The sequence below is a fragment of the Lissotriton helveticus genome, chromosome 2_1, assembly GCF_964261635.1.
Source record: "Lissotriton helveticus chromosome 2_1, aLisHel1.1, whole genome shotgun sequence".
Taxonomy (NCBI): Eukaryota; Metazoa; Chordata; class Amphibia; order Caudata; family Salamandridae; genus Lissotriton; species Lissotriton helveticus.
In genome coordinates, this window is record NC_136059.1 from 266,374,231 (window position 1) to 266,384,551 (window position 10,321).

The following is a 10,321-nucleotide window of genomic DNA, read 5'->3' on the forward strand; positions in this document are numbered from 1 at the left end:
TAGCAGCAAGGGTCAGGTTGTTGTAGTAGTCGCCACTGAGGTTTTGAACAATGTTTTAGAGATCATCTTGGGAGAGAGGCCTGAATACATTCGAAGTGCTATTTGGTTTGGCTGTGATAGTGTAGGAGAGGCCAAGGAGGAAGTAGTTGAGCATAGTGAATAGTTTTTGTTAGAGAAAAAAAAAGTTAAAGAAAGTCTTGCATATGCATTTATTGGTGGAGGTTCCAAGATAAGTTTTCCTGGAGGTGAGATGTTGGTGTGGATGTATTGGGAGAGAGCTCTGGAAGGGTTCCGAGAGGTATGAGAAGGAATGTCGACTGGTAAGGAGCTCACTAAAGGAGCTCCGAGCACTTGGGATCTGCTTGACCTGATTACCCCTTTAGCGGCAGCTGACCAAAGGAACTTAACACGGAATTTAACGCACAACGAATCAAACTACTTGAATCGCGATCAAGAATCCTACAAGAAGCCGATACATTTAACCTTCTTTCCTACCGTCTCCGGCCACCTAAATAATGGTGCCAACCCTGCCTCTCAACTCTGCCCCCTCCGACTCCGGCTGGGCTGGACTGATCGTGGATCATCGGCATCGAAGTGAAACCTGGACCGTATCATCAATAGCACATTGCCTCTCACCTCTGCCCGCTCCGACTCAGGCTGGGCTGACGTGGATCACTGGCAACGAAGTGGAGCCTGGACATAGCTGCCAAGGTTTCAGATTGCTATGTGTGACATTTTCATAATTTCAGTGTAATTATGAGTGATATTTCAACGACTATGAATGACACTTTCTCACGAGTAATACCAAACAATGAAGTGCATGGAAAGCGATAATGTCAGAAATTACACCTTTTTGAGCAAAAAGAATCTATGAAAATTTCTCGAAACGTCTTCAAAACCCCTGAAATGGAAAGAAGACTAGGTTTATAATGAACACTAAGATTCTGCATTTTGCACCAGCCTTTCTTATACTGTATGCAATTCCAGTTTTAAACAATGTGCATATCCACAGTGCTTTTTGTCGCCGGCTTGGGCTTCCTAGACCTATAATACAAATGCCATTGTTCACCACTGTGCCAACCAGTACTGAACAATGTTTCTCTCTGGTTGCAAACAAAACATTCATTCAAACCCATGACATTTTGGAAAAATAAGAATCCTCTTGTGGAAACTAACTGGAGTAATTGCAGTGACCTAATAAGGTAAAAAGCACACGCTGCAGAGATCAGATGAGTGAACTGTGCAGAGTCTGAGACTGAGTGAGTGACTCACCTAGGTTGGTAGCACCAAAACTGTAACCAAGCTGTAGATCAAAAGAGCTCTGCAGTGCTCTGTTGATCTACACAGCTTGGTTAGAGTTTTAACACACACAGATACATGCATGTATCAACATGTTAGACATTGGTGCTCGAGTTCTCGTTCCACAGATGTCAGAGGCACCTGGGAAGGAAGCATTGAGGATATTCCTGGGGAGGAGATGTGGCCTTGCCCTGCAAATAGGTAAGCATTACCAGGTTCAAATAACCAGCCTCAGCGCAATAACCTATGATTTTGGGCAATTCACTTAATCACTCCATGCCTAAAACATATGTATAACGTGTTTTTGTGCTCATGTAAAGCGCTCTAATAACACCGCCAACGTTTGTGCTATATAAAACTGCAAAAAAAAACTGTAGCCATTTTCATTCTCACCCGGAGGGGATGGTGGATGGTGCTGTCCCCGATGAACAAAAACAAAGCATAAAGCTAAAAGGGTTAGAAGATTATGAGACAAAGAAGGGAGTGTCTGGTCACATCTACCATGAAGTTGTTACATATATTTTTTGTAGTTCTTTCCCATGGAGGGCAGGGGATGATGCTAGGTGTAAGCAGCCTAGGGAGACCTGGGTTAGGGTTTGTTCTAACGAAAGCCTGGCAGCTCCAGGCCTAGCAGCTCAGAATAGTGCCACACTGCTGCTTAGGCCATCGGGTGTCCAAGCAGGATTCAAATAGGGCTGTGAGTTCTAACCGGATAAAACTAGAACAAAGACCCAAAGAGGGTCTGAGAAGTCCCAGACTTATATCAGTGGGCACTTTGAGAGCACGTGTCTGTTAGCCCCGTTGTTGTCTATAGTGTGCCACTGGAGTGTGCCATACACATCGGCGGGCATGGGATTGTGGCTGACATACGGGTAAGTGCCCCTCACCAAGGCCAGTAAATGTCCAAAAGCAGATGGGTACATTACCACACAACTGCGAGATCAGTCACGAGAGGCCGAATATTGTCTTCACTTTTTAATCTATCAATACTTCACGACTGCAGCATGTTTCATGCAGTTCACTAATAAATAAACATAAAAGAAAACCACCACACCTGAGAATTCCCCAGCTGGCTCACATAGCTCACATCTAGCCAGGGCGATGTATTATTTCAAAACTCCTCAACTCAAATCATAATAACTCCGAGCGGTCCGCCTCGGTCGGCGCGCACTACTTGGTCAGCCAGGTGCAAAAATCACACAAGCAGACTGTCACAGTGCTACACCAGGCTCTGCTGACAAGTGTCACTGCTGTGGTGCTGTTAAAGTAATCTGTTGGACCGGCAGGCACCACAGAGTCAGCCACAACAGCTCACCCTGACCTGCCCAAATGTTTACTGGACAGACTGAGACTTGTGAGTTTGTGGCAGGTTGCAGGGCAGAGGCAGCTGAAAATGAATACACGCTAAGCACTATTATAACTTATAGAAAGCAGAGTGTTCTTAAAAGCAGCAGCAGAGTGAGAGGTACCTCACTCCACCCATGGACTCACTTTACAAACGACGGCCACCGGGCACGATTCAGACCCTCAGGCTCAAAAGCATCACAGCGGTGTGCTGTGCTCTAGGCTCATTGGGCACCGCAGCCCATGGGGTTGGGTCAGGTCTCATCGGGTCCGTTCGCGGGGATCGTTCTCATTCTTTTGGGCAAATCAAATGTTACTGCGGTGGGAGCAGCTATGGCATTGCCACTGGCTGCAGCTTCCCACAAATTCATTTAATGAACTGTAGCCACCCGCTGGCGCCGCCATTCTCTCTCCTGCCGTCAGTCATGATGTAACAAATCATTAATGGCGCACGAATCCTACTGTTACATTGTAGCAGTTAGAGCTGCAGAGCAGCTCATCCAGCCCCCAAGCCTGCAGGGAGCAGCCTGTATGGCGCTCTGCTACACCGGCTTTAGTTTCATTCAGCATTAAAGGTGCATGATTAGCAGCGCTAGAACTTTACAGCCCTCAGGCGCTATACCTATTATGCGTGACTTTGCATTTCAGTGCGGTGATGCGGACCACCACACTGAAATGCGTTAGTCTAACGCCCGATGTGTGGTATTTGGCAGGGCTGTAATTATCATATGCAATGTGCAAATGACAACATATGAAGTAGAGTCACAAAAAACAATGCTATGCTCTTTATAATGATCCTTACTTAAAAAGTTAATGGACTATTTTACATAAACAACAATGATGAATTCTATTAACTAATCAAATGGTCGCAGGACTATTACGTCATAGCCCTCTCACCCTGGGCACAAGAAAATTGCTGGAACTCCAGCTCTGTCAATTTAAACGTGACTTCATTGTAGTTGCATATTTTTAAATTTATTTCTTCATCATAATCCAAAACTTTTTTGTGGAAGGATCATATATTCAATTATTTCTTTTTACATCGTTTGTTTGATTCCCAAATAAATCATATCCAATGCATTTCGGTGCATCTAGCACCTTCATCAGGGAAATCTGTGAATTAATTAAACAAAACAAAACTTGCTTTAGCCTGCATTATTTCATGAGATTCACGATATTAAACATTGCTAGCTTTTTATGTCTGACTTCGTTATTGTTCGAAAGTGCGTGATTTAGTATGATACATGCTAACATATAAACCGGCAAACGCCGTGAAATGTTTTACAAAGATTGAATGGATACATGTTCAAAGTTCGATGATACTATGTAACACTGCTAATGGTGTCGCGCTCTGATGTTATCGTGAAAGTTAACAGTGCCCTTTGATGTTAACGTGAAAGTTTCTGGGCTGCTCTATCGCTTGCAAATGTTTAAAACTATTACGCTGAAAATGCGGGACGCGGCTTACATTAACAAATGCTCGTGCTCTGAATTCTCACCTTGTAGATTGTGTAAACTGCTAGAGTGTTCCGCTTCCGCGGGCGTCGCGCTACGTCCTCTAATGGGCCCGGGATCAAATGTGTTTGTTTTTCTACCCACTGTTTAGCGCGTGCGCATTACTATGCTAACTGTTTTTTTTCACACAACTTTGTTAACGCTGTCTGTGTGTTATGCTGGCAATTTACGTGAGCGTGACTGCGCGCCCTGTCTATGTGATACCTGATAGGTTTTGAGAATGTATGAAACGCTTCATATCATGATGTAGGTCATAATAACAGTAATTTGTACATTTAGGCAAAACATATTTACAAGTAGCACAAAAATTCTGTTCGATCATTGAGCCCATTGGGCTTCAGACTGTTCAGATAATAAATCCAATGATTCTCTCTTTTGAGTAGGTTTTTCTTATTGCTTGTACCCTCAGTTTTAAACACTGTTTCCAGTATGCAAGCTCGCAGTTGACTTATGTGATGATGTTTCTCCTTAAAGTGGACGGCCACCGTTGATTTTGTTGATTCAGTTCTTATATTGCTTTTGTGTTCTGTGAGACGCGTTTTTAGTTTGCGTTCAGTGTGGCCTACATACACTGCGCCACAGGGGCATTTCAGCATGTATATTATGTTCATTGTGTCGCATGTCCCATTGACTCTTAACGGTATTTGAAACCCTTTCATGGGATGGGATATCACATTTCCCTTCATAATGTTGTGGCAGCTGCTACAATTCATGCATGGGATAGTTCCACGATAGGTACTTTGTGGAGGTCGCTCAATGGGGTGCTTCAACATTTCCCCTAGGTTCTTTCCTCTCGTGAATGCGAACAATGGTTCTTCTGAAAAGATCCCTTTAAAATCCACTTCCAATTTCAATATTTGCCAATGTTTCCTGATGATTTTCTTAAATTGAGTGCTTACATTAGAGTATTTGCTCACGCATGTTAGTCTTTTTGTGGGTTCTTTTGTTTTGTTCATTAGTAATTCCTCTCTGCTTGTTTTTTGTGCTCTTGTCAATGCTGGTTGTATCGTTTGTTCAGGATATCCCCTATCCTGAAACCTTTTTGCCATGATTGTTAATTGTGCTTGACATTCTTGGGTTTCCGAGACCACTCTTCGTACCCTGAGGAACTGGGAATATGGCAGGTGTGTCTTCAGGGGTTGGGGGTGGTGGCTATCAAATTTCAATAAGTTATTCCTGTCAGTAGGTTTTCGATAAAGATTAGTTTGAAATTGATGCTCACTTCTGGTGATTTCTACGTCCAAAAACTGGATCTTGGTGGTGCTCATTTGCCACGTGAAGCTTATCCTTTCATTTCTGCTGTTCAATGTTTCCAATTCTTTACATAGAGTTTGATCGTCACCTTTCCAAATTAAAAAGATGTCGTCGATGAATCTTACATACATCGATAACTGAGTTGCCCATTCTTGACGTTGGTAGATGTGTAAGTTTTCAAAATCAGTCATAAACAGATTGGCATACGCCGGCGCGGCGCAATTGCCCATAGATGTTCCACTTCGTTGGATAAACCATCGTTGTTGATGTTCAAAGTAACTGTTCATGAGAGAAAACTCCATTAATTCCATTAAGAATATTTGCAGGTCTTGATCATATGTGCTGTTCAATAAAGCTTTTTCAATAGCTTCCAGGCCTTCTTTATGTGGTATCGCCTTGACGTCGATGGTTACCATTGTTATCTTTTCTGATGTTGTCAAGCTATTCAATTTTTTCAAAAAGTCAGTAGTGTCCTTTATATATGAGGTAGATTTAAGCACTAATGGTTGCAAATATTTATCGATGAACTTCCCCACTGGTTCGTGGAGACTTCCCTTAGTAGAAACTATCGGGCGGCAAGGTGGATTGTTCAAGTCTTTATGGACCTTAGGTACCATGTATATGACTGGGCTCTTAGGATTTTCCTGCGTTAGGTATTTCCTGGTTTTGTCTGTTATGGTTCCCATATCTACTGCTTTTGACAGTATGTTGGACAAGGTTTTTCGAATTTCTTCCGTGGGGTTATACTCAATTTCCATGTATAGTGTCACATCTTCAATGTGCTCTTTAATCGCTGACTCATAGTAAGATTTATTCAAAATAACCATTGCCCCTCCCTTGTCTGCCTTTTGTCTGATCTTTTCAGAAGAACCATTGTTCGCATTCACGAGAGGAAAGAACCTAGGGGAAATGTTGAAGCACCCCGTTGAGCGACCTCCACAAAGTACCTATCGTGGAACTATCCCATGCATGAATTGTAGCAGCTGCCACAACATTATGAAGGGAAATGTGATATCCCATCCCATGAAAGGGTTTCAAATACCGTTAAGAGTCAATGGGACATGCGACACAATGAACATAATATACATGCTGAAATGCCCCTGTGGCGCAGTGTATGTAGGCCACACTGAACGCAAACTAAAAACGCGTCTCACAGAACACAAAAGCAATATAAGAACTGAATCAACAAAATCAACGGTGGCCGTCCACTTTAAGGAGAAACATCATCACATAAGTCAACTGCGAGCTTGCATACTGGAAACAGTGTTTAAAACTGAGGGTACAAGCAATAAGAAAAACCTACTCAAAAGAGAGAATCATTGGATTTATTATCTGAACAGTCTGAAGCCCAATGGGCTCAATGATCGAACAGAATTTTTGTGCTACTTGTAAATATGTTTTGCCTAAATGTACAAATTACTGTTATTATGACCTACATCATGATATGAAGCGTTTCATACATTCTCAAAACCTATCAGGTATCACATAGACAGGGCGCGCAGTCACGCTCACGTAAATTGCCAGCATAACACACAGACAGCGTTAACAAAGTTGTGTGAAAAAAAACAGTTAGCATAGTAATGCGCACGCGCTAAACAGTGGGTAGAAAAACGAACACATTTGATCCCGGCGCCATTAGAGAACGTAGCGCGACGCCCGCGGAAGCGGAACACTCTAGCAGTTTACACAATCTACAAGGTGAGAATTCAGAGCACGAGCATTTGTTAATGTAAGCCGCGTCCCGCATTTTCAGCGTAATAGTTTTAAACATTTGCAAGCGATAGAGCAGCCCAGAAACTTTCACGTTAACATCAAAGGGCACTGTTAACTTTCACGATAACATCAGAGCGCGACACCATTAGCAGTGTTACATAGTATCATCGAACTTTGAACATGTATCCATTCAATCTTTGTAAAACATTTCACGGCGTTTGCCGGTTTATATGTTAGCATGTATCATACTAAATCACGCACTTTCGAACAATAACGAAGTCAGACATAAAAAGCTAGCAATGTTTAATATCGTGAATCTCATGAAATAATGCAGGCTTGTCGTGCTTGCTTCCAATTGTCGCAGGAGTGCCACGGAGCCTGATGCCTAGCCCTCAATTTCGCCCCTTATCACCTCCCAGTGTTAGAAATGATAACTAACACTTAAGTGATGACTTGGGGAAAACAGGGGAACACAACAAGGAAAGGAGGGGAAGACACTGCACTCTGCACTCGTCTCGACAGGACAGGTTTCTATTTTCACCGGAACTGTATCTATAAGACAAAGCAAATAATTAATATAGTTCTGTTCTCCCTATCCCACTCATGTGGTGTATAGATCTGGCTATGTGTATTTATACCTAAGGGAAGTTGTGTATAATCTCTGTCCCCTGTTATTATGAAGAGTCTTGATCTTCCTATTGTTGTACCTAGAAATAAGGTCACAGGAGATTAGGTATAGCCAGGAGAGGTCTAGGTCATAACTATAGAATTGTATATACAAAGTACCTCTTAGCCTCAGAGGATACACGAAAGAAATATCCAATGTTGTACAATCCCTTGTTAAATATCTCACAAGGAATGTATGTATCCACACTAGGAATAACGGGGCGCCAATAGGAACCCGACGCTACTGAGAGAAACAAGGAAATAGCTCAAGCGAGCGACCACGGAGAGAAGTCTACAAACAGAGACTCGACTCGAAACCACCAACAACCAAAGGGCAAACGCGAACTAAAGAAAAGAGAAGTGAAATAACGGTGACGAATCAGCCGACTCGACACCCACAATCTAGCAACCAGACTTGCAAAAAGAATCAAGAAAGGGAAATGAATCCCCGCACTCACGAACCGCAGCACAACGCCGATGGAGGAAAACGCCAACCACTAACTCCTCGGACGCTCCCCCGTGACCCGGAACGAATTCAGGAACACTAGCTTAACGCGAAGCGCTTCCAGGCTAGTGAGGCGGTCCTAAATGCTCCGACAATCTTCCTGCGCATGCGCATTACTCTCGCCTTCAGATGAGACGTTCTTGCCAACCACGTCTATCTTGCCAACCACAGCGTTTGTTTGTGACGCTGATTCCGCTCCAGGTAAGCAGGCATGACAAGGCTAAAGCAAGTTTTGTTTTGTTTAATTAATTCACAGATTTCCCTGATGAAGGTGCTAGATGCACCGAAATGCATTGGATATGATTTATTTGGGAATCAAACAAACGATGTAAAAAGAAATAATTGAATATATGATCCTTCCACAAAAAAGTTTTGGATTATGATGAAGAAATAAATTTAAAAATATGCAACTACAATGAAGTCACGTTTAAATTGACAGAGCTGGAGTTCCAGCAATTTTCTTGTGCCCAGGGTGAGAGGGCTATGACGTAATAGTCCTGCGACCATTTGATTATTCGATTACACTCAGGGAGGAGAGTGATACCCAGGGAGCACGGATAATTCAGTTAAGCTATATAGTCTGTGCACATCCCACACTTTGAAGAATTCTATTAACTAACATGACATTCAGCTCACTTAGTAGTTGAAGGGGCAATGATAAATGTTAACATTTTTTATAAAATGACACGCATTTGAAATGTGCTGATTTGCGATAGGCACTTATAGTTATCTATATAGGCCATAGAAAAGCTAAAAAGCAAGTTTTTGATAACTAGAAGCAAACCTAATATTGCTGAAATATGTACAATGTGAACTAGAAGCTTGACCTTAAAGTGACATGTTTAGAAATGTTTGCCATAACTGCAGAATGTTCCACTTTAACAAATGTATCTCTTTATAAGCAACATTTTATTCATAAATGTCAAGAACTTTCTATTTTTTCTCTCTCTCCAGAATTGAAGTAGTGGTTGAGGAGATCATGAACATTGGATATCCCTTCAGGGGGAAGAAGTAAGTTGGAGCTGGAGGTCGTGATTATGTTAGGAACAATGTTTTTCAGATCCCTCTTCTATACTTTAGGTCTTGTGGGTTGAGCCGAATTAAGTTTCACTGTTTCATTGATGAAGAAGGTGATGATATGATGATCAGAGCAATCACATGGATGGATTGTATCTAGCTGGATGGAATCAACTTTAGAGATTACAAAATCAAGGATTGCTCCTTTATCATGTGTACAACTGTTGCAAATTTGGGTGAGGTTGTGGTCATAGAGAAGGTTTTTGAGACTATTGACCACTGCATCATTGGGGTCATTCCAGTGGAGATTGAGGTCTCCGAGAAATATTTGGGTATTTTGATGTCCGGCATTAGTAGAGACTATGTCCATGGAAAGTTCGGTAAAGGTGAGGTTATCACTTGCTGGATGATAGAGGCTGTGTAGAAAGCATACTGGTTTGCCATTGCTAGTGATGTCGAGGCATATGTATTCACAAGACAGGAATACAGGAGATTGTGATCAGTTTACTGAGAGATTATTCCGATATATGCAAGTGATGCCACCTCCTCGCTTGACAATTCTATCCAGTTTGTTGATGTCATAGTTGGGGGGTACCAGTATTTCGATGATGGGTGTAGAGGATACCTTTAACCAAGTTTTGGTCAAAATTGGCAAATCCGGTTCTTGTGTTAGAATGAGGTCAGCTATGTCGGCTGCATGTCTTGAGGCCGATCTACAATTTGGTAGTATACACTTAAGACGGGGTGTGATGCGGGATGTATTGGGTTCCTGAATAAGGGGAACTTGTTTAAGGTTGTTTTTGATGATACATCGAGGATTGTGTTTAGTGGGTCTGTGAGTGTTGGGAGGAATAGTTGGGATATGAGCCATTTTGGGAGGGTTATTTGGAGGCTTAATGTTGTGATTCGGATGTGGGGTTCACAGGAATGGAGTAGAGAGAGAGAGTCTTTCTCCGATAGCGGATTAGTCCTGCGGATTGGGCGGGTTGAAGTATTGTGAAAAAGAAT